Raw genomic sequence first — 26153 nt, forward strand, 5'->3', positions numbered from 1 at the left:
GAGAAGTTCCAACCGGGGTTGCTAATCTCCACCCGTTTTACGTCTTTCCGACGAATATGTCCCGAGAAGTCTTGACCCGATGGAACAATCGGTTGGGGTGGCTTTACAACCGGGAGATTGCATGTATAATAGAGAAAACATAGATCCAAGGTTTATAGGGTTGCGTGTATAATAGAGAAAACATAGTCTTGGCTTTACAACCGGGAGATTGCATGTATAATAGAGAAAACATAGTCTTGACTCGAACTCTCAAGCTTCTTCCTTCTTCTCAAGCTTCACCAACCACCAAATGCACCAAAATGGCCTTAGAATATACAAAAACGGCTAGGGTTTCGATATACAGCTCTCTGGGAGTGATAGGGACGATGGAGGCTAAGATAAAGTGTTTAAATAGGGTGTAAACCCTAAATATTAGGGTTTTGTCCAGACAGCTCCTACTCGTCGAGTCGGTCTTCCGACTCGTAGAGTCGGTCACTTAAACCCCCGTTTCCAACAGTCAAGTCTACTCGACGAGTTGGGCCTCCAACTCGCCGAGTCCCAGAGTAAATTGTAACATTTTCATGGAATTAAATACGTACCAGGAATCGGGTGCTACAGAGGAGGTCGGGAGAGCCATTGGAGATGACACTGTGTTGGATGCTATGACCTGGGGTGATTTCACGACCAGTTTTAGAGCCGAGTTCGCACCTGTTATTGAGGTGCAACAGCTTGCTAGGGAGTTTTAGGACCTCCAGCAGACGACAGAGACTGTGGCGGAGATTACCGCCAAGTTTAGGGAGAGGGCTCTCCTCGTTCCGCAGTATGTGGCGGACGAGGAGATGAAAAAGGCCCGATATCATGAGATGTTGCGGAGTGATATCCGCCAGTTTGTGAGCCGATCCAGCTGTAAGACGCTGGAGGATATGATAGCGAGGGCTCGAGAGAGAGAGAGAGTTGGATTTAGATATGGAGAGGAAGAGGAAGCCAAAGGGGATTCAGTCAGGAGGTTCGGGCAAGAAGCCCAAGGTATCAGATCACAGATATCGGAGCCAGCAAAGCCACGGCCGTTATCGCAAATGCGATAGGATGCACGAGGGGGCGTGCAAGGCAGGGAGTTCAGGCTGCTACAAGTACGGCCGAATGGTTCACATGAGCCGATATTGTACAACTACTACCACCACCACACCAGCATCAGACCTGATTTGCTTTCAGTGCAATCAGAGGGGACACAAGTGGTCCCAGTGCCCTAGCTTAGCAGCAGCAGGGAAGGTGGCAGCACCTTCTCCTACCACCTTGAGGATTACAGATGGCCGTCAGGGCCGGGCTGAGCCGCCTACAACGCGGAGCAAGGCTTTTCAGCTTACTGCAGAGGAGGCACGAGCAGCTCCTGACGTGGTGACAAGTATGTATTTTTCTCTTACCTCTGTATTTGATATTATTTGTTTCTTATGATTATGTGTTTGTGTAGAGGGTCGTTCTTAGTGAACGACATTTCAGCTATGGTATTATTTGATTCGGGGGCTACCCGATCATTTGTGTTGCTCGCGCTTAGCAAGCGATTTAGTAGAGATCCAGGGGAGCTGGATTGTCCACTCGACGTCGAGATAGCTGATGACAGGACCTTCAGGGTCACGAGAGTTCATAGAGGATGTACTTTGCGACTACTTGATGAGCAGTTCTTAGTAGATTTGGTTCCTATTCCCCTGCGAGGGAACAAGGTTATAATAGGTATGGACAGGTTGAGCCCCAATGGGGCAGTGATAGATTGTGAGCAGTAGTTGGTTAGAGTTCTTACTCTCAGTGGGGGAGAGTTAGTGATTCAGGGCGAGAGGCCACAGCGCGGACCAGTTTTCTGTTCTGCAGCGAGAGCGAGACGTCACATTTAGCAGGGTTGTGCAGGATATGTCGCATATGTTATGGATACCCGAGATAAGGGTAAGACGACAATCGATGATGTACCAGTGGTACGAGAGTATCCGGACGTATTCCCAGAGGATTTGCCTGGGATACCTCCGGAGAGACAGGTTGAATTTCGGATTGACCTGGTCCCTGGTGCGGCTCCGATAGCCAAGGCACCATATCGGTTGGCTCCTCCCGAGATGCAGGAGTTGTCTACGCAGCTGCAGGAGCTGTTAGACAAGGGTTTTATCAGGCCGAGCAGTTCACCATGGGGAGCCCCGATCCTGTTTGTGAACAAGAAGGACGGGTCGCACCGTATGTGTATTGATTATCGGGAGCTGCATAAGGTAACGGTGAAGAACCGTTACCCACTCCCGAGGATATATGATTTGTTCGACCAGCTTCAGGGAGCATCTTGGTTTTCCAAGATTGATCTACGATCTGGATATCACCAGATGCGGGTCAGAGATGATGATGTGCAGAAGACCGCTTTTAGGACCCGCTATGGTCATTATGAGTTTGTGGTGATGCCGTTTGGGCTCACCAATGCTCCAGCCGTGTTCATGGATCTCATGAACCGCGTGTGCAGACCGATGCTGGATCGGTCTGTAATAGTATTCATTGATGATATCTTGGTTTATTCCAAGACTGAGGTACCTCATGGACCAGCCGAATCTAAACATGAGGCAGCGTCGGTGGTTAGACGTGGTAAAGGATTACAAATGTGAGATCCTTTATCACCCGGGCAAGGCCAATGTAGTGGCCGACGCCCTGAGCCGCAAGGCGGTGGCAGCTCTGATCCGAGATATCTGTTTGAGAATGACAATGATCACTCCACTGCTGGAGCAGATTAGGGAGGCGCAGTATGAGGGCCTGAAGGAGGAGCGTCAGAAGTGCGAGAGGATAGTGGGGCGAGTAGCTTCGTTTGATTACGATAGCCGAGGATTATTGACCCTGCATGGTAGGGTCTGGGAACCGTACTGGGGTGGAGTACGACAGGTGTTGATGGATGAGGCTCACAAGTCTCGGTTCTCCATCCATCCAGGGGTAACGAAGATGTACAGAGATCTTCGACCCGATTACTGGTGGCCCTGCATGAAGCGGGACGTAGCTTGGTATGTCGAGATATGCCTGACCTGCAGGAAGGTCAAGGCAGAGCACCAGAGGCCCCACGGCAAGATGCAGCCGTTAGACATTCCTGTGTGGAAATGGAAGGATATCACTATGGACTTCATTACTAAGCTTCCCAGGACCGCACGTGGGGTTGATTCGATATGGGTCATCGTGGATCGGTTGACCAAGAGCACCCATTTTATACCGATCCAGGAGAGCATCTCGGCCGACAAGTTGGTTGAGATTTATGTGCGAGTACTAGCGGCACGTCATGGAGTGCCTGTCTCAGTGGTGTCAGACCGAGATGTCCGGTTTACTTCCAGATTTTGGAAGCGGTTTCACGAAGAGATGGGTACTCGTCTCCATTTCAGCACCGCTTTCCACCCTCAGACAGACGGAAGAGCGAGAGGACGATTCAGACTCTCGAGGACATGCTTCGAGCATGTGTGCTAGACTTCGGTGGCAGTTGGGATACGTATCTTCCATTAGCAGAATTTTCGTATAACAACAGCTATCACTCCAGTATAGACCGACCTCCCTTCGAGATGCTCTACGAGAGGAAGTTAAGGACCCCAATCTGTTGGGGTGAGGTTGGTCAGAGAGTCATGGGGAGTACGAAGGTAGTACTCAAGACCACGGAGCGAATTCAGCAAGTCGGGAGCAGGCTCCATACTGCTCAGAGTCGGCAAAAGAGTTACGCCGACAAGCGGCGTTCGAAGTTGGAGTTTCAGGTGGTCGATATGGTCCTCCTGAAAGTGTCACCCTGGAAGGGTGTTATCATATTTCAGAAGCGGAGCAAGTTGGGCCCCATGTTCATTGGTCCGTTTAGGGTTTTGGCACGGGTGGGTCGGGTTGCTTATCGATTAGATCTTCCAGCAGAGCTCAGCCAGATCCACAGCACGTTCCATGTTTCTCAGTTGCGGAAGTTCTTAGTGGATGATTCACCAGTGGTACCCCTGGAGGACATTCAGGTTGACGGTAGCCTGAACTATATCGAGAGACCAGTGACGATTTTAGATCGCAAGGTGAAAGAGCTGAGGAACAATAGAGTAGAGTTAGTGAAGGTGCAGTGGCAGCACCGGAAGGGTTCAGAGTGGACATGGGAGCCCGAGGAGGAGATGAGGGAGCATTACCCAGAGTTGTTTCCAGATTCATCAGACTTCGAGGACGAAGTCTAAAACAAGTGGGGGAGAATTGTAACGCTCCATTCCTGGTACGAAAGTAATTCTCTAGATGTTCATTTTATAAGAGCCACTCGACGAGTTGGTAGCCCTAACTCGTCGAGTAGATGCGAGCTGGACCGCGGGGTTTAAGTGGACTACTCGACGAGTCAGAAATGGACTCGGCGAGTAGGTCCATCAGGAGGAAACCCTAATCCTTAGGGTTTGCACCCTATTTAAGCAACATTATGAGTCTTCACCCCAGCCTCCATCACCTCCGCAGTCCATTCTCGAAACCCTAGCAACCATTGAGTGTCTTATAGCCTTTCTTGCCATTTTTGTGTGATTTGAAGTTAGGAGAAGGAAGAGATCTATTGGTGATTCAAGAAGAGGCAGGAGATCCAGAGTTTTTGTTGCATTTCAGAGCTCTTGAAGGTATAAAGTTTATACCTTGGCTTATTTTCACTTAGATCTTCATGAAAGCTTGTTTGTTGCCACTTTTGGGTCCCTTCCAAGCTAATTTCGGGTAGAGAGCTTTTGGGACTGTAAGGACTTTAGATCTAGGCACTCTTGAGCTCCAGAAGCTCAAAGTTGCCACCTTTATTCAGCCAAGATCCCATTCTATGCCCTAGACTCTCATTTCTAGCTTGTTTTGGGTGATTTAGCTTCATAGCATCATGCATGCACGTAAAGTTAGCAACTTTACGTGTTATTCTAGCCTAAGGAGTCCAGATCTATGAATTAGAGGCAGTGGAATCACCTAGGATCAACTGTATAATCTGAGCATGCAATGGACTCGCCGAGTTTTTCTTAGGACTCGACGAGTCGGATCGATGTCCCCAAACCCTTCTTTGATTATGAGTGAAACCACTGAGTTAAGGAGATGACGCAGCGAGTTGGAAATGAGTGAGACTCGGAAACAAAAGAACTCGACGAGTCCAAGGAGAGACTCGACGAGTAGAATCGAGATGTCCCGATGTTATGACCGTTTGAACTCGACGAGTCGGTAGAGGGACTCAACGAGTTGGGTTGACTGAGAGTTGACTTTGACCTTGGCGTTGACTTTGACCAGGAGGGTAAAATGGTCATTTTAACATAAGAGGGATTATCAGTTTTTGATTAAGTGTTGTTATGGAATTATAGCCGGAGAGTCGCCGGAGCAGCAGATAGGGATCCCTCACCTAGTTTTTCAGCAGTCATCCATACGAGGTGAGTTTCCTTCCAGTAAGAACGGGTCTACAGCCACAATGTCGACCCGTTTAAGTTGTAGAGTATGTCGGGGTGAGCCCGATGCCGGGATTAGCCCGATGCAGCTTATATGTTTCCGGACTTCGGTCCGATGCTGAGGCGGTCCCGAGAAGTAGTTATGTATGCCTGATGTCTTTGTGATTCATGCATGTTTATATGTTATGTGTTATGTGTTCCGGGGTAAGCCCGATGCCGGAGAAAGCCCGGTGTATGTTAATTATTATGCCATGAGTTATATGTTCCAGGGCAAGCCCGATGTATGCTAGTTTATATGTTACGATTATGTGTTCCGGGCTTCGGTCCGATGTCGGGGCAATCCCGATGCAGATTATATGTTTATGATATATGTTATGATGTGTATGTGCCGGGGTAAGCCCGATGCCGGGGCAAGCCCGATGTTGGGGTGAGCCCGATGCCCGATGCGGTCGGATGCCGGACAGGAGTTCGATGTCGGGTAAGCCGATGTCGGGATTCGTTCCGATGCAGTTGGGAATAGTCCCAGAGTTATGTTATTTGCTATACTTGATTTGTATGGTATGTGGTAGTTTGGAGGAGCTCACTAAGCTTCGTGCTTACAGTTTCAGTTTTGGTTTCAGGTACTTCAGCTAGAAAGGGGAAGGGCTCGGGATGATGGCATGGCACACACCACAGTTTTCTTAGCCTGGGAGTTTACTCTGATATGTTATATGAGATTGTGATATGATGACAGATTTTATGAGATTTTGAGATAAATGTTTTATGATTTTATACTATGGCGATGATATTTATGTTTGTTAAATGATTTTGAAAACGAAATTTTTGGCTAGTATTTTTGGGATGTTTCAAAAGCTTTGAAAAGAGAAAAGAAATTTGAAAAAATAAAAGGGTGTGGTGCATGCAATCAGCCGAGCTCAAGTAAGTACTCCCAAATTACCCATACAAGTTTATGTTATGATATGTTTATGAGAACTGCATGCTAGATTAGGACTAAGGATCTAGGAAGAATGCCTTATGTGCCTGTTATATGTATATTAGCTTTATGAACTGCATGCTAGTACAGATTAGTCAGTGATATTATGGCCTGATTAGGATACGCTTGATTATGTTTACTCGATGCTTGAATGCTGCTTGCTTTGTGCTGTTAGGAGACTTAGTTATCTTTTGCTAACTAGTATCCGAATATGTTAAGTTACATATTGCAAGGATTAAATAATTTTAGAAGGTTAGGTCTAGCTCTATTTCGCAGCTCTTGTTTGAGTCCAACCGTTGTAGGGTAGGATATCTCATTCGAAGAATTATCTAGTCTTAGTGATATGTAATGGTATTCGCGAGCTAGTTAGGGGGAGATAACAGGGACTTTTTGTGCAGCTGATAGCGGATAGTGAGTTGGTGATTACCCTAGGGCAAGCCTAGGATCAGATTAGTGTGAGAACAGTAGTAGTAGTAGAATGGACTTGGTGGAGTCAAGTCAGTTCTTGAGGAAACTACGGATGGATGTGGAAGGTAGTATGGGCCCGTACTACTGAAAGTAGAGGATCTGTACTCGAATCAAAGAAGGCTGAGATGAATCCAAGAAACTTGTAGTGTGTTAGATCCCTCGAGATATGATGAGTATATAGATGTTTGTTATGGTGTATTTTCAGTATGGTGACGCTACGCACTAGGCCAGTTGGCACTTCAGGCAATGGTGAGGGATCAGGCTCGGGCTCTGGATTCGGGCAACTGGATGAGCAGACAAGAGAGTTCATCTCGTTTGAGATCACATTCAGCATTCTAGACCAGACTCCTATGATCTTTTGTTCGGTCAAGGAGGGCATCTTTGAGATACTTGATGTGAGGTTGGGTGCATTCCGCACCGAGATGGCGGTCATGCTAGGGGAGAGCACACTGGCATTCAAGGAGTTCAGGGCTTGTGGAGCTCCCGACTATCATGGCGCTCGGGACCCCATTGCTAGTACCAGATGGTTAGCGGATGTCGCCAACGCATTCCGCACCAGCAGATGTCCCGAGGGGGAGAATGTTCGAATTACGTCCTGTCTTCTGAAGGACAGGGCATGTGATTGGTGGGAGGAGGTCGGACGAGCCATTGGAGATGATGCAGTCGTAGATACGATGACTTGGAGTGATTTCTCGGCCAGGTTCAGGGTCGAGTTTGCACCTGTGATAGAGGTGCAATAGCTTGTTAGGGAGTTCCAGGATCTCGAGCAAACGACTGAGACAGTGGCGGAGATCACCGCCAAGTTTAGGGAGAGGGCCCTTCTCGTTCCGCAGTATGTGGCGGACGAGGAGATGAAAAAGGCCCGATATCATGAGATGCTGCGGAATGATATCCACCAGTTTCTGAGCTGATCCAGCTGCAAGACGCTGGAGGATATGATTGCTAGGACTCAGGAGAGGGAGTTGGATTTGGATATGGAGAGGGAACGTGTAGGGCGGGGAGTTCGGGCTGCTTAAAGTGCGGCCGAACTGGCCACATGAGCAGGGATTGTATATCTACCACCACCACCACAATAGTTTCAGATCTGATTTGCTTTCAGTGCAATCAGAGGGGCCACAAAAAGGCCCAGTCTCCGGGTTTAGCAGCATGACAGGTGGCGGCACTCGCTCCTGCCACGTTGAGGATTACAGATGGCCGTCAGGGCTAGGCAGAGGCTCCTACGGCGAGGAGTAGGGCATTTCAGCTTACTGCAGAGGAGGCACGTGCGGCTCCTGATGTTGTGATGGGTATGTATTCTCTCCTTATCTCTTTATTTGCATTGATTATTGCTTATGTTTATGTGTTTGTTATAGGATCGTTCTTACTGAACGGTATATCAGCCTTGGTACTGTTTGATTCGGGTGCCACCCAATCTTTTGTGTCGCTCGCGCTCAGTAAGCGATTCACAGGGGCTGCTGGAGAGCTAGATATCTGACTTGATGTGGAAATAGCAGACGATAGGACCGTCAGGGTTGCGAGTAGGGTGAGCAAAACCGAACCCGGAAACCGAAAAACCGACAAAAACTGACGAAACCGAAAAACCGAAAACGAAGCATAAACCGACGGTTTGGGTTTGTATTATTTAGAAACCGAAAAATTTGGTTCGGTTTGGGTTTTAGGAATGTGCAAAACCGAGAGAAACCGAACCGGATCGAACTTTATAAAAAATATGAATTTTGCGATTTATTATGTATATATATCTTTTCCTTGACTTGTAAACACAAACGGATGGCTGGTGTGTTGGTTAAGGCGGTGGACATATAAGGCAAAATACCAAGGTTCGAGTCTTACTCTCGACGTGTGGAGCTTTTATTTTGTTTACCATTATCAATTCCCTTTGTTTCTTCTATTTCTTAAATCGAAACTTTATCCCACATCGACAGAGGATAAATATTCTTCCTATTCACCTCTTATATAAAGCAATACAAACTACCAAATGCCACCAAGCAAAATTTCGAACGGGTTCTGGGTTTAAAACCGAAACCGAGTTTGAAAAATCGAAAAACCGGGAAACCGAACCCATCGGTTTGGGTTTTAAATATTTGAAAACCGATACCATCGGTTTCGGTTCAGTTTTGGGTCAAAACCGACCCAAACCGACCCATTCTCATCCCTAGTTGCGAGAGTTCGCTGAGGATGTACACTACAATTATTTGATGAGCAGTTTTTTGTGGATATAGTCCCTATTCCCCTGCGAGGGAATAAGGTTATAGTGGGTATGGATTGGTTGATCCCCAATAGGGCAGTGATTGACTGTGAGCAGCAGCTAGTGAGGATTCAGACTCCTAGTAGGGGAGGGTTAGTGATTCGGGGGAGGAGGCCGCAGGGTGGATTGACTCTATGCTCAGCAGGGCTGCGCGGGTTATGTCGCCTGTGTCATGGATACCCGGGATAAGGGTAAGGCGACAGTCGATGACGTGTCGGTAGTGCGAGAGTACCCGGACGTATTCCCGAAGGATTTACCTGGGATACCTCCGGAGAGACAGGTTCAGTTTAGGATTGACCTAGTCCCTGGTGCAACTCTGATAGCCAAGGAACCATATTGGTTGGCTCCTCCCGAGATGCAAGAGTTGTCTACGCAGCTGCAAGAGCTGCTAGACAAGGGATTTATCAGGCTGAGTAATTCGCCATAGGGAGCCCCGATTCTATTTGTGAAGAAGAAGGATGGGTCGCATCGGATGTGTATAGACTACCGGGAGTTGAATATAGTAACAGTGAAGAATCGTTATCCCCTCCCGAGGATCGATGATTTGTTTGACCAGCTACAGGGTGCATCTTGGTTCTCCAAGATTGATCTGCGATCGGGTTATCACCAGATGCGAGTAATGGATGAGGATGTACAGAATACGAATTTTAGGACTCGTTATGGTCACTATGAGTTCGTGGTGATGTCGTTTGGGCTCACCAATGCTCCAGCCGCGTTCATGGACCCCATGAACCGCATGTGCAGACCGATGTTGGATCGGTCTGTGATAGTCTTCATTGATGATATCTTGGTCTATTCCAAGTTGCGCGAGGTGCAGTTTCTTGGGCACCTTGTCAACCAGAAGGGTATTCTGGTCGATCTGGCCAAGATAGAGGCCGTGATGCAGTGGTAGATTCTGAGGTGTCCAACTAAGATTCGGAGTTTCCTTGGTCTAGCGGGTTATTATCGGAGATTTATTCAGGACTTCTCCAATATCGTTGTTCCTTTGACCCGACTGACCAAGAAGTTGGTGACCTTCTGCTGGGAGCCTGAGCAGCAGGCAGCTTTCGAGACTTTTAGACAGCGGTTGTGCGAGGCACCGATCCTGACTTTGCCGGAGGGCGTCGATGACTTCGTGGTTTACTGTGATGCTTCGATTACGGGTATAGGTGTGGTATTGATGCAGCGGGGTCACGTGATAGCTTACGCTTCGAGGCAGTTGAAGCCTCACGAGGCTAACTATCCGACGCATGATTTGGAGCTGGGGGCTGTGGTTTTCGCCCTCAAGATTTGGCGGCATTACCTCTATGGGGTCCGTTGTACCATTTACACGGACCACAAGAGTTTGAGGTACCTCATGGATCAGCCGAATCTGAACATGAGGCATCGTTGGTGGTTAGATGTGGTAAAGGACTACGATTGTGTCCTTTACCACCCGGGCAAGGCCAATGTGGTGGCCGATGACTTGAGACGCAAGGCGGTAGCAGACCCGATTCGAGACATCTGTCTGAGGATGACAATAATTACTCCATTACTGGAGCAGATCAGAGAGGCGCAGGTAGAGGGCCTAAAGGAAGAGCGACAGAAGTGCGAACGGATCGTAGGTCGGGTGGCCTCATTTGATTATGATAGTCGTGGGTTGCTGACCCTGCATGGTTGGGTATGGGTTCCGTACTGGGGCGGAGTACGACATGTTATGATGGATGAGGCCCATAAGTCAAGGTTCTCCATCCATCCTGGGGCGACGAAGATGTATAGGGATCTTCGCCCTGACTACTGGTGGCCCTGCATGAAGCGGGATGTAGCATGGTACGTAGAGAGGTGCATGACCTGCAGGAAGGTCAAGGCCGAGCACCAACGACCCCATGGAAAAATGCAGCCTCTAGACATTCCCGTGTGGAAATGGGAAGATATCATCATGGATTTCATCACTAACCTTCCCAGAACCGCACGTGGAGTAGATTTGGTATGGATCATCGTGGATCGGTTGAACAAGAGTGCTCATTTTATCCCGATCCAGGAGAGCATATCGTCCGAGAAGCTGGTCGAGATATATGTGCGTGAGATAGTGGCACGACATGGAGTTCCTGTCTTGGTGGTGTCAGACCGAGATGTCCGTTTCACTTCCAGATTTTGGAAGTGGTTTCACGACGAGATGGGTACTCGTCTCCACTTCAGCACCGCTTTCCACCCTCAGATGGAAGGACAAGGCGAGAGGACGATACAGACTCTCGAGGACATGCTACGTGCATGTGTTTTGGATTTCGGTGGCAGTTGGGATACGTATCTTCCGTTAGCAAGATTTTCGTATAACAACAGTTACCACGCCAACATAAACCGACCTCCCTTTGAGATGCTCTACGGGAGGAAGTGTAGGACCCCAATCTGTTGGGGCGAGGTCGGCCAGAGAGTCATGGGGAGTAGTAAGGTAATACTCAAGACTACAGAGCGGATCCAACAGGTCTGGAGCAGGCTCCAGACTGCTCAGAGTCGGCAGAAGAGCTACGCCGACAAGCGGCATTCAGACTTGGAGTTTCAGGTGGGTGACATGGTCCTGCTGAAGGTGTCACCTTGCAAAGGTGTCATCCGGTTCCGGAAGCGGGGCAAGCAGGGCCCCAGGTATATTGGTCCTTTCAGGGTTATAGCCCGGGTGGGCAAGGTGGCGTATCAATTGGATCTTCCAGCAGAGCTCAGTCAGATCCACATCACTTTCCATGTTTCCCAGTTGCGGAAATGCTTAGTGGATGATTCAGCGATTGTTCCCTTAGAGGATATTCAGGTTGACGACAGCCTGAACTACATTGAGAGGTCGGTGGCGATTTTGGATAGCAAGATGAAGACCTTGAGGAACAAGGTTGTTTAGGTAGTGAAGGTGCAGTGGCAGCACCGCAAGGGTTCTGAGTGGACTTGGTATCCCGAGGAGGAGATGAGGGAGCCCTACCCAGAGTTGTTTCCAGACGCAGTAGACTTCGAGGACGAAGTTTAAGTCAAGTGGGGGAGAATTGTAACGCCTGGTTTTTGGTACGCTTTTATTTATAAAATTATTCATTTTAATAGAGCTACTCGACGAGTTGGAAGCCCCAAACTCGTCGAGTAGAAATGAGTCTTGGACGCGGGTTTTAAGCTATCTACTCGACGAGTCGAGAGCCCTCGACTCGGCGAGTAGGTCTGCCAGAGTGAAACCCTAATTTCGGGGTTTTGTACCATATTTAAGCATCTTAATCCCCATCTTTTGGCCTCATTTCAAGCCTCCAAGTACCAAACCCTAATCCATGAAACCCTAGAGCATTGTGTGAGTGTGTGAGCCATTTTTTAGTTTTCTTGTGTGATTTGAAGCTTGTAGAGGAAGAAGAAACTTGAGGACTCCAAGAGAAGATTTTAGATCCAGAAGCAACATCTCATTCTCTTCACTTTCTGGTAATCAAGTCTCTAACTTGATCATTTATTCATTATATCTACTTATTTCCACTTTTTGAGGGTTTTGGTTCAAGAAGCTTAACCTTTGGGATTTGGACGTCCCAAGTGGCTTACCTTTCAGATCTGGGATCTAGAAGGGATTCCATGGCACAAAGGTGCAAACTTTATGACCATGGAAGCCCCGTGCAAGCCTAAAGACGTTGTATTGGCCTTTTAAGCCTCAAAAGGCCATGCATTGAAGTAAAGTCTGAGACTTTACGTATTCAAGTGGTGTCTAAGGCCTAGATCTGTGTTAGAATGGTTTAGTTTGGAATGATAAGGCTTTTGGACAAAGATCTATGTCCTAAAAGAGCTAGGGTTTTAGCTAAACCCATTAAGAAGGATTATCAACGGGTAAAGTTGGAAACTTTACCCTTAAAAGATCATTTCCAGTATGTAGATGAAGTATGGACATTGGATTTGGAGAGTAGAGGCTTAATTTGTTAAGATGACCAAACAGATAGAGGAACTCGACGAGTTGGGTTGTGAATGTCCCTTTTAAACTTAAGGAATGACTCGACGAGTCGGTGAAGGGACTTGACGAGTTGATTTGATAAATCGCGATTATGAGTAGCCAGGGAACTCGGCGAGTCAGGGGGGTGACTCGACGAGTTAGGATTCTAGGACTCGACGAGTTGATGGAGCAACTCGATGAGTTGGGTCAACCAGAAGGTTGACTTTGACCAAAGCGTTGACTTTGATCAAGGGTAAAATGGTTATTTTACCCTAAGGAGGATTATTAAGTTTTGACTAAGTGTTATTGTGATATTAATAGTTAGGGAGTCGTTGGAGCAGTCGTCGAAGATTCCTCACTCGAGATTTTAGCAGTCAGCTTTGTGAGGTGAGTTTTCCCCTAGTAGGAACGGGTCTAAGGCACCAAGGTCGGCCCGTTTAGATAGTAGTAGTTCCGGACTACGGTCCGATGCCGGGCGGGGCCCGATTTAAGTTTATATGTTTTTCCGGATTTCGATCCGATGTCGGGGCGGTCCCGAGGATTGATTGTATGCTTGATGTCTTTGTGATTCTAGCATGTGTTTGTACTTGTATGTTTCCGGATTTCGATCCGATGCCGGGGCGGTTCCCAAGGAATGTTAGTATGCTTACGTTTTACGGTCCGATGCCGGGCGGGGCCCGAGGAATGTTTACATGTTAATGTTATATGTTTAGGTTTATGTGTATTATTTGATTATTCTCACATGTATTTCGAGATGTGCTCGATGCCGAGCGGGGCTCGATGTCGAATAGGGTTCGATGTCGGGCGAGGCCCGATGCCGGGAAAGCCGACGCTGGGCGATGACCCGATGTAGCAGGGGTGGGGCCCAATATATGTTTATGTGATATGTGTATGGTATGTGGTAGTTGGGGAGACTCACTAAGCTTCATGCTTACAGTTCTCAGTTTTGGTTTCAGGTACTTCCGCTAGTAAGGGGAAGAGCTCGGGATGATTGCATGGCACACACCATGATTTTTAGCCTGGGAGGATTTACTCTGATGTTTAACATATGATTTTGATACATTGACAAATATTATGTTATTTTTGAGAAACATGGTTTATGATTTTTATATGATGAATGATATTTATGGTTTTTACTAATGAAATTAAACGAAAGTTTTGGACTATATTTTTGGGATGTTTCAGTAAAGTTGTTAATTTTATGGTCATGCATGGCTAAATGAAGCTCTTAAGATCAAAAGGGACTTAATAAGTGACTTAATGCATGCATGTAACCAAAATTCTCATAAAGCTTGCACCCTTAAGCTTAAGGAGACCAATACAAACTTAGATCTAAAAGAGCAATCCCTTAAAACAACTTAACTCTTCCATTAACCCAAAAAGGGACCAAAAGCATAACAAACAAACTATGAAGAGATCTAAACATATACAAGCCAAGATGCAAACTTGATACCTCAGAAAGCTTGCACACAAGATGATGATTCTGGATCCAAAACCTTCTCATTAAGCAATGCAACTTCAACCTCCTCTACGTCCATCACAAAGGCAAAAATGGCCACCAAAATCTTCTTAATAGATCAAGAACACCACAAATAGGCTTAAGGGTCGATTTTAGGGTTTTTATGGCAATGGAGGCTGGTAAGGAGGCAATCCATGAGGACTTAAGGCATTTATATAGGGTACACCACCCTAAATTAGGGTTTCAACATAACTTACTTACGCCCTGCGTAAATATATGTACGCCTAGCATACATGTCCGGAGTCTCGTCCCAACCTCGCATCAGTACACTAAGCGTATCAAGTGGTACGCCCTGCGTACTCGCTTTACAGCTTGTACGCTAAGTGTACCAAGTGGTACGCCCCGCATACTGCTCAAGGACCAAAATGATTTTTTTTAATAACAAGGGCAAAATAAGAAACATACTAGGATTCAAGTGTTACAGAAACCTGGAGTCGTGCAATTCGAATTGCATGATACATGAGAATCTTGTTCATTGGAAAATTATGATTAAATCATTGTTCATATATGAAGCAAGTGAAGGATTGATGGATCCAGTACATGTTGACATGGACTCTTCAGATCCACCACAAGGGACGATAACTCTATTCTTCATGATTTATTGATGCTTCGGTAAATATGATTGTATTTATAAGATTAAGCAGAATTCTAATACTTTTGAAAGGGTTCAAGGAGTAGTAGAACGACATAGAAGAATCAACTAGGAGAAAGATGAAGGTTCTCTAATCTGAAAGGTAAGGGAGTACCTTAGTATCATGTTTTAAGATCATCTTAGTAATTGTGGAATTGTATCACAATTGACTCCTCCAAGAACATCTTAGTGCAATTATATAACTAAGAATAGGAATCGAACATTATTGGAAATGGTTCGATCATAAATGAGTCATGCTTCGTTCCAATCAATTTTTAGAACTATGCATTAGTGTCATGTCGTGTATCTCATTCCAAACTAAGAAGGTCGGTAGGACATCATAAGATGTGGAGTAATAACGCTTTCTTCACTCAAGCACTTTAAGAACTGGAGTTGTGATATTTTCGTTGATCGAGAAAAAAAAGATAAAAATAATTCCAATTCCATGAAGTGTTTCTTGTCGGAAATCTACACAAACTTTTGAATTTTTTTTTAGCTCGTCAAGGAATGGTCCTTGAGAGAAAACTCATATGTCAAGAAATCAGTGGGAGTAGTATTGATCTTAAGAATTACAAGAGTCAACTGACAATGATCTTTTTTGTTATCACTAAAACGCGACATGAGGTTAAGTAAGAAAATGAGTTAAACTATGTGTTTGGTATACCTATGATTTGGAATAAACTTAAAACAATGAACTGATGATAATTTAGTGATGTAATATGTATGTTCTTGTACTTATTGTGTTTTATAAGAAAATGAGTAGAGATAATGTAGCGTCCCAAAATTTCCGAGTAAAAAATTCATTTTAAATAAGTTAAGACCATTCATTCATTGTTCCAAAAGACGATCAAAGTCAAAGTATTATCAAAACATCAGAGTAATTCATAAACATTCAGTGCGGAATAAATCTCCAGGGGATGCAGTGCGATCAAGTCGGCCCTTCCTTTTGAAATGGAAAGTACCTGAAAACATTTAAACACAAAACCGTAAGCACAAAGCTTAGTGAGTTCCCAAAAATACCCCATACCATACATACATAATAGGCAAAACATAACTAGGTCTATTTCACCCCCTTCGTTCTCTTTCAATCGGTATTGGGTCTATTTCACCTCCTTCGGTCTCTTTCAACCAATATTGGGTCTATTTCACCATTTTCGGTCTCTTTCAACCGATATTGGGTCTATTTCACCCCCTTCAATATCTTTCAACCAATATTGGGTCTATTTCACCCCTACAACTAAGCATGTAATCACAAAGACAACAAGCACATACAGGCATAACAATAAGTGACACAAAGACAAGTATCATCCTACAAACACAATCCAGTGGGCTGACATTGGTGCTTCAACCCACGAGTACCGTGAAGGAACTCACCTGAACTATTCAATAAAAACCCAACATCTACCTCAACAATAGAACATCCAATCCAAGCTTCCTAAAACCAAACTGAAACCAAACCTTAGACAAATACCCAATTCTACCCAAGTTTGACCACAAGTCAAAACTAGTCAAAAAGTCAACGGTCAAAGCAAGGTCAAATTGTCAATCAGTAGCCTCCATGTCGTGGCCCTCCTTGGCCACGTCGTGGGAACTAAATGCCAAAACAATTGAAGGTTCCCCAGTCGCCATGTTGTGGCAGCCTAAGGCCATGACGTGGGGACTAGTCTGAACAGCTCAAACGAGCTTAATCCATTTTCTTCCAATTTCAAGAGTTACAAAGCTCAGATTTGGTCCATTCCAAGGTCTTAATGGATAAAGTTTCCAACTTTATCCCTTGAGTCATCCCAATAGGCCAAAACTTCTAACCCTAAGTCCTTAATAACATCATGAGGCATGAGTTAACCCATTAAGCTCTTAATCAACCAATACACCCCCATCAAACTTTACAGAAGACCTTCATACCCAAGATACACCATAAAAATATGTGTTTTATGGGCATGCATGTCCAATGCATGTCTCACCCCAAAATAGGTCAAATCCAAGAAAGATAAAGGGCTCAAAACTTGCACATGAGGTCAAAAAAACCAAGGAACACAAGATCTGAAACATATAACCCCAAATGGACCTCAAGGATCCATAAAGTTGCCAACTTTATGGATTCCATTCCTTCAAACTCTCACAAACATGAAGAAAATGGGCAAGAGTCCTAGATCTAGAAGCACAACCCAAAAAGCTATAACTTGAAAACTCACAAGGGTCCAGAATATGCACATCATGATGATGACGACGACGATGATGATGATGATGATGATGATGATGATGATGATTATGATGATGATGATGATAATGATGATGATGATGTTGCTTGCTGAATTAATGAACCAAAACACCTTCTTCTCATTTTTATCCATCTTCGAGACACCAAGAATGCTAAAATGGACCAAAACTTTTTAAGGAAGGATAGGGTTTTGAGGTTGAGGATTGGAAGCTGAAGAGGATGCCCTAATCCTCTGGAAATGTTGCTTAAATATGGGAGGAAACCCTAAATTTACGGGCTTGGGTCAAAACAACTAACACGCCATGGTCACACATTGCAACGTCGTGACATCCATTAAAACATGTGATCCATTTCTTCTATGACACGTCGTGGTCATCCTTGTGCCACGTCGTGGCATTAGAGTTTTTCCCAAAAAAACTTCATCTTTGATCCTTGATAAACATTAAGCTAAGCCAACCTGAAACACGGGTGTTAAAGTTAAATCAGGAAGTTGTGAAAGAAAATGCTAATTCAATCCGAGACGGTTTCGTGGATATAAAGTTTGTCAAAAACAGAGTCCATATGAGAAAGTTATGATCGTTTGAAGTTGAGATGAAGGTATGTTGCTATTTTTGGAAAAGTCAACGACAATCAAGTTAACTGTCAACATTGATTTCCACGACGTGGTGGTATGATTACCATGACATGGTAAGAGGTGAGTCCTAAAATATATGTGTCAAAACTAATGGCTACGACATGGCCAATAGATTACCACGACGTGGTATGTGACAAGTCACCGAGACACATGGCATAAAGACATAACACGTGGCGAAATCAAAGTCTAGCTGATCACCATGACGTGGCGAGCTCAGAGTATAAATATAAGAATTCTCTTGTCATTTGAGGATTTTTTACACGTTCGATCGAAGATGTTGCTCAGGAAGTATTCTTAGGAGATTATATCGGTGAATTTATACTAGTGTACGGGAGTACAGGAGTTTATTTATGAGATCAATGAAGGTATATTTTATCATGTTATATGTAACTACATTTATGTGATGTTTGTAAGGAGTTGTTAGAACCGGGTATCTATTACAAGATTTCATGATATGGTGCTATTACGAACCTGATGATTTGTTAAATGTTAATATGGTCATTTCGGGTTAAATAGCCTGGTTTACCGATATTTGTCAATCTGATTAACAACTTGCGGGATAAATTCATTAGTGAATTATATTTTAAAATGTGACTAGTTTGGGTGACAAATAGTTACCGAGTCTGGTTAGTGATCAGGTAATTGATCACTGTTGTGGATATAGTGATGAGATTAGACAAGTTCTAATAAACTTGTTATATTGTCCAAATAGGGTTGGACAAATGATGAATAGGAAAGCAGCGCTAAGGTGGAGGCCATAATAATAGTTAGTCTTGACTAACTAACCAAATGAGTAACCTTATCTCTCTCCAGTTGATAATTATTTAATATATTCATAGTTGAGCATAATATTTGAATAGTTGTTTATTAATATCATAAGAGTTGAGAAATTATGATAATCGAGAAATTATAGTTACCTGTTAATATATAAGTCGTTAAATGTGATAATTGAGAATTTTAGTATTTTATTACTATTTGAGTATACAGATGAGTATGATTGAAATACACAGCGAAGTATAACAATTTTAATGAGTATATTCGAAATATAAATAGAGTTATAAAAGATGCGTTATTAAACTACTATGATCGAGATATGTAGTTATATATTACTATATGAAATAAGGGGTGAGAAATACTGAGATAAATAGTCGAGTATTGTTATATGAGTTAATGAGTTGGTATAGTTATAATATAGAGATGTAGAGGGGGAAAGAGAGATAGAGCTAAAGATGAGGAGAGAGAGAGAGAGAGAGAAAGGGGAGAGAGAGAGAGAGAGAGAGAGAGAGAGAGAGAGATAAAGATAGAGATACAGTGATAGAAAGGGAGATAGAGACAGAGATGCAGTGATAGAAAGAGAGATGCATGTAGAGATGCAACGAGGGAGAGAGAAATGGAGATAGAAATGTAGACACACACACACACACACAGAGAGAGAGAGAGATAGAGAAAGAGTGGTAGATATATGGGAAGAGATAAATAGATAAGAATATAGAGAGATATATAGTATGAAATATGAGTCAGAGATAGAGAGAATAGTATGAAATATGAGTTAGAGAGAGAGAGAAAGAAAGAGAGAGAGAGAGAGAGAGAGAGAGAGAGAGAGAGAGTAAGTGTGTAGAGACATAGAGAGAGATATAACATGAGTATAGAGATAGTGAAAGATAGAGTGTGGGTATGTATAGAGAAGGGAGAGAGAGAGAGAGAGAGAGAGAGAGAGAGAGAGAGAGAGCGAGATGGGGGGATAAGAGAAAATGAGAATAAGTATAAAAATGTAACGAATGAGAATAAGAATGAGTATCTGGTGAAAGTTTACTGACAGTTTGAGTAGTTGTAAGTCCATTACAATTATATCTAGAGAAAGTTGTTGAGTTATGATTATAATGTGAATTAAAATATAGATTACTCACTAAGCTCTTTGCAGCTTATCCTTTTTGTGATGTGTGTTTTGCAGGTCAATTTATATAAACAAGGAAAGAAGAAAAGAGATTGTGATACCCGACTCAGATCATTGAACCGATCATGTTAATAATTACTTGTACTGAATTGTTAATGTGAGTATATGACAATACGTTTTGTTAAATAAATAGTGAAAATTTTTGGGTGTACCTTGTGTTTAAATGTCGAGTGTTACAAGTTGGTATCAGAGTCGTGGTTTAAGCGAATTAGGTTCTTATAGTAGATTCCTAATCTTAAACCATAAAGTAAATATGATAATTGATATGATATGATGAATATGAGTTAGTTAATTAATTGACATCTAGGGAAATCTGAGATAAATAAATAAAAATATATATTATTTCCCTATAAACAATGGGGTGGAGCATTACGGAGAAAGAAAGTGGAACATGATTGCGAGATCCACAACAGAATACGTGGAGTCGTGATTAAAGATACACGGAGCGGTGATCAGAGATACTTGATGCAGTTAGATTGATAAATAACAATGTACTTTGTTAACCACGACGTGGTCATAAAGTAGAATGTTATAATTGAGTTGTAGAGAACACGACATGGAAAGAATGATACTACGACGTGACTGGATTACCACGACGTGGTTACGAAGAGTGAATAAATAGGGTAACGTACTTTGAACTTGTCCAAAAATCATACTCTCTATCCAACTAACTATTGGGGTTTTTAGGTTACATTGTAACACTCCAATCCAGGTATTACACTTTAGCCCTTGAAGTATTTCATTTTTGGCAAAAAGGGTCCCTTTGTACGTTGGGCGTACATATGGGTATGCTTAGCGTACGCGTGTGAGAGCAATTGGTGGCTGAGGCTCGTACGCTGGGCGTACAAGCATGTACGCGAGGCGTACGTCGCAAATGTCTAAAACCCTAATTTCTTGACTTGGACACTATTTAAGCAACCTTATATCATTTGGAACAAACCTTAATCAGCCTCCATAGCCTCATTTCGTCCTTAAACCCTATATTTGCAAGATAGTGTGAGATTTGAGCTTAAAGGTGTGTTTGGTGGCCTTTCTAGAGGGTGTTCAAGAAGAAGAAGGTGGTGTTCAAGTCTTGATCAAGGAAGGAGCCTTTGGATCCTGCATCTAGAGCATATTGGAGAGCTTTTGAAGGTAAAAAGCTTGCATCTTGTCTATTCTCCTTGCTTGTTGAGTTAGGGTTTGCTAGAGTCTACTTTTGAGTCCATAAATCATCTCTTGGGAGTTTGGGCAACTCCAGATGTTAGGAAGGTTAGATCTGAGACTCTTGGACTTGTTTATGGTATAAAAATGCAAACTTGATGTCTTCTTTGGCTCCATGCATGAGTTAAGACCTTTGGAAAGGTCTTAATAAAGTAGATTGAGTTGTTGGGATCATATATAGCATGCAAAGGCATAAATTTGCCAACTTTATGCCTTAGGACCATTATATCGACCAAGATCTTGAATTTGAGTGAAGAGCCTGCATGCATTAAGCACTTAATGGATTTTGTGCTTGAACGGTTTGTACGTTGGGCGTACTATGTTGTACGCTGCACATACGACCCCCTAGCTCAGTATGCTAAGCGTATAGAAGAGGTACACTGGGCGTACGCTCTCAGGAAGTCTTGGGCCTTCGGTGGATTTCGAACCTTTGGTCCCTAATGTTGGATTAATGTCTAAGTCCATAACTATAATTGGTAAGACTTGACCCGACCCGGCATGGTCCATTTGGGTTGCATGGCATCATGCATTTGGATAGACTATAATGAGAGAAATAACACTTAAGGTTGGTTAATATATTATAAGTTCTAATATATTAATAAGGTTATTTAATTAGTATTGATCAAGAATTAATTTGGAATTAATTAAGTGATCAAAAGGAGACTAATTAAATATATGGGTTGATTGTGTAAATCATTCATTCTTATATATGTGGGCTTGTGATCCAAGATTCCTTATGTTGGACTAAGTCCATGGGGTGACCCATGGATACTCCATGGAGGTTAAAATCCATGGAGCATAAGGAATGGGTAAAGTTATGAGTTACATGGTGTAACCCTAATAGCCACCATATAAAAGAATCCCATGGCTCAAGAAATCGTGGACTAATGTGTGAGTGTGAGGGCTAGACGATTTTAAGGAGTGTTCAAGTTTCTCTCAAGTTATTCCAAGTGTATTTGGTGTTGTGTGAACCATTTGAGGTGTCACACTTGGGGCACTAGGCACTCAAGCTTCATGAAGACATTCTACATCAAAGATGTATGTATTCTATCTTGTTATATTTATTATTTTGTATGCTAGATTAGGATAATACCTTGGATGTTCATAATTGTATGTATAATAGAGAAAACATAGATCCAAGGTATTTAGGGTTGCATGTACACTTAGGAGTGTTAGAATGCTCATAACCCAACAGTGGTATCAGAGCCTATGCTTGTTTTCTTGTTATACTTGCAAAAGTAGCTGAAAAATCGAGTTGGATGCATATATTCGATTGTTTTGGCTGGAATTGGACTAGGAACATTACCCTAAGATGTTTTTGGACTTATAAACTTGTTTTTGATGTGGTAATGTTCATGCTAATCCAATTTCTAAGATAATTGTCATAATTTCAAGATTTGTATTAGTTTGTATGTTCATGTTAATTTCTTGAAGATTGATGATTTGAATTATCTTGTTCTTATGAGGTTCTTAGATTAATAGAAAAGTTGTGTGAAATAGTTGTTTTCAATCCATTTTAATCTAAGAGTTGATTCCAAAGTGTGTTTTTGTAACTTGTCCTCAAGTTATATGAAAAGTCACATTTAAGAATCATAAAACTCATAAAAGTTGGCAAATGTTACAAAATGAAGAGTCTAGTTCTAATTAAATGGTTTTATGACTCCATAACTTGTCCTCAAGTTATGGAGGTTCAAGAGTCTCTTCATTAAATTAAAAAAAAAAAGTGTAACCTTAATTAGTTCCATAAGTTACAATAAAAAAAAGTAATTTTTTTTTATTAATTAGTTTAAAGTCTTCCATAACTTGTCCTCAAGTTATGGAACTTGAAGAGTTTTTTTTTTTTTTTTTTTTAATTTAAACTACTTTAAACTCATAAGTTATGGAATTAATTAGTTTTGAATAGTTTCAAAACTTGCCCTCAAGTTTTGGAATTTGAAAAGTTTTCACTTATGAATACTTTAATTCCAAGTTAGCCCTTAGAATTTTAAAAGTTAAAATTCAACCCTTATACTTTATAATATTATAAGTTAATAATATTTATATATATGTATAAGAGTAAAGTTAGTCTTACCGTTAGTAGGCCTCATTCACGAAGCCGGTCTATAAGGGGGGTATAAGGTTACTGCCTATAAAATGGCAGTTTAATGGGTGTCCACTCTCACCCACCGCTTCCTTGACTGGTGGAGGGTCGTTAGCCGAACGGGTAGGACAAGGACTATAATTCTCCTTTCATTAAAAGTATTAATGATAAATACTAAGTAACTAAACTCTTATTAATACCCAATCTTAGTTACTTAGGAAAATGTGAATTTGGTGCTAACCCATGAAATTACACTTTGCACTTTGCTTAAGTCGTTAGTGGAGCGTGTGTGGTTAACCGGCACACTAACCTGGACTTAACAAGGTAGGCAAAGGGTAACTTAATATTTATCATAGTATCGGTGGAGCGTGTGTGGTTAACCGGCACACTGATTAAGGGGTAAATATTAAGAGTACCAAGTATATTTGCATGGTTATTCACACCTTGTTTTGTGATCCTCGGCATCCCAGTCACAAAACCTGAAGGGTACACTCGAGATTGAAACATGCCTTTGAACAGTTCAATGAATCTCAAAGATCTAGGACTTTCAAATCCAATTAAAACCTAATAAATTATTTCGTTTTTCATGGTGGAAATTGGTGAATCGTCATTCACCTACCTTCAAATATTTTATAGCTTGGATTACGGCATCCCTCTTCTAAGTTATAAAATAGTTTGTTGGGTCCTAGCCTTAATATTTCATATTGGGTGTCATATTAAGGACTTTAAATCAACTATCTTGAATATCTCCCAAAAAGATGTCTGGTCTAGACATTTATGATCTTCCCAAATCTCTTGAAACAAACTTTCCTAAATGAAGATGATGTCCCATGGATATCATACTTCCTCCACCTCCTCCAATTATTCTCCCTAACCCACAAGTTCTTGAAAAGTTTAAGGTCACTCAAGCCCTATTGGCAAGCAAAGGTCTATGTGTGATCACATCTTGGAGATGTAGTCACATATTGACAAGCCGGGAGAGTTGGGTGTCAAAGTCTTGAGAAAGTTGGTGGCTCAACTACTTTCTAAGTCACATAGTGAGTTCCTTTGGGACTCCTATGAAACAGACTATGACAAGACCCTTAATGATCTTATCTATTTGCTAAGATCAACTTCCTAAAACTTTATGGACATTGACAATGATGACATTGGATATCCAGTAAAGCTCTCTCTTCCCAATGGAAAGGGATCGGCCATAGTCAACTCGGTTGACCAAATGGTAAAGATAGAGGCTAAGTCTTAGATAGTCCCATTATCAAGGGTCCATTGCCAAAGGAAGGGGCATTGGTTGCGAAGCTGCCAAATTTACCTAAGGATGTTAAAGTCAATAAGTTTGACTCTACTTCAGGTAAAGTCCATTGTCTAACTCTATTAAGTTCCTACTTGGAGATTCTTATTACATGATGTGACTGGGTCACATGTTGATGTTTGAAGAATCAAAGAAAAGTGAAGAAACCTAAAGAAAGAATATGCTGAATCTGATCGCGTAGATGGATTTCTATCGCATAGTTTGAAGATCGGATTCTTGAGCTACTTCTTAGGAGTTATGATATATTGCTTAGGAATAGATAACAACAAAGTTTTCATGTGCTTTTGCACTGTAAGGATAGTTTTTTCCGCAAAGTTTTTAAAATAAAAGGAAAATTTTTGATTTTATTTATTTTAAAATATCCTTACAATGGCATTTGTGAAAATCTTTGTTGCTTATAACATTCCATTAAGAGCAAGAGTGAAAATATGAATTTGATTCTTTCATTTGTGGTAGTGTCCAAATTTACCAAATAAGGAAAGATTCTCATCACCCAAGTTTCAGTTGGATAGAAACTTGGAATCATGCAAGTTGTATAGTATGATGAATGAGAATTTTCAACTTTGGAAAATTAAGACTAGTTCCTTGTTCACATGTATATGTGAGTCAAGTGAAGGACTAAGGGATCAAGTACACATTCTTGTGCACTGATCAAGTCCACCAAAAAAGATCGATAAGACTATTCGTCATGATTTACTAAGGCTTAGTAAATATGATTATACTTACAAGCTTAAGTATAATTCTGAGACATTGGAAAAGTTTCAATGTATGACAGAACGAATGAGAAGAATCAAATTAGGCAGAAGGATAAAAGTTTCTCAAATCTGAAAAGATGGGAGAGTACTTTAGTATCATGTTTTAAGATCATCTTAATGATTTTGAGACCTTATCACAATTCATCCTCTAAGTGCATTTTGATAGTTAAGAAGAGGAGTTATGAATTGTTGAAGTGGTTAAATCAAGAAGATGAGTCATACTTCGTTCCAAAACAATTCTTAGAGTCATACTCCAAGATTGTAACTTGAGTGACATATCTTAAAGAGGGTTTGTTAACACTAGTCAAATGTAAGAGTAAAAGGTTATCTACTCTTGTACATTTGAAATTGGTAAGTTGTGATGTTTTGGATAAAACAGAGACCAACTTAGGCCAATTGTGTAAAGTGTTAGTCTTGATAAAGAATCTGCACTATCTCTTGAATATTTGACAAGGGAGTCTTATATGTCAAGAGGACAGTGGGAGTCTTAAAGCTCTTGAAAGTTTCAAGACTTAATCAAGAATAAAACCTAAAGTCCTTCACTAGCACACGACTTGAGGTTTATAACCTATCGTGTTGAAATTTTTGTGCCTATTCAAGTTGGCTTTGCATAGGAGTTCTGAGAGTTCTTAATTGGTTGCACAACTACTTGGATGCAATGACAGGCACCTGAGCTGCCAAATGGCAAGAATTTAAGATTGCACAAGTTTAATCAATATGAGTTTGGATTTGTCACTAACCTTGTCTTGTGATTATGGTTTTGACAAATTCACATGGATAAGAACACATACACTATTAAATCTAAGTGTCATAAGGTTTCTCTCCGATTCATGAAAATGATGGTGAGGAAACACTTTCACTAAGTAGATTTTAGCTAGATAGCAATTGTGATATTTGCATTCT

The sequence above is a fragment of the Lactuca virosa genome, chromosome 4, assembly GCF_052849685.1.
Source record: "Lactuca virosa cultivar CGN04683 chromosome 4, Lactuca_virosa_CGN04683_v6, whole genome shotgun sequence".
Lineage (NCBI taxonomy): Eukaryota > Viridiplantae > Streptophyta > Magnoliopsida > Asterales > Asteraceae > Lactuca > Lactuca virosa.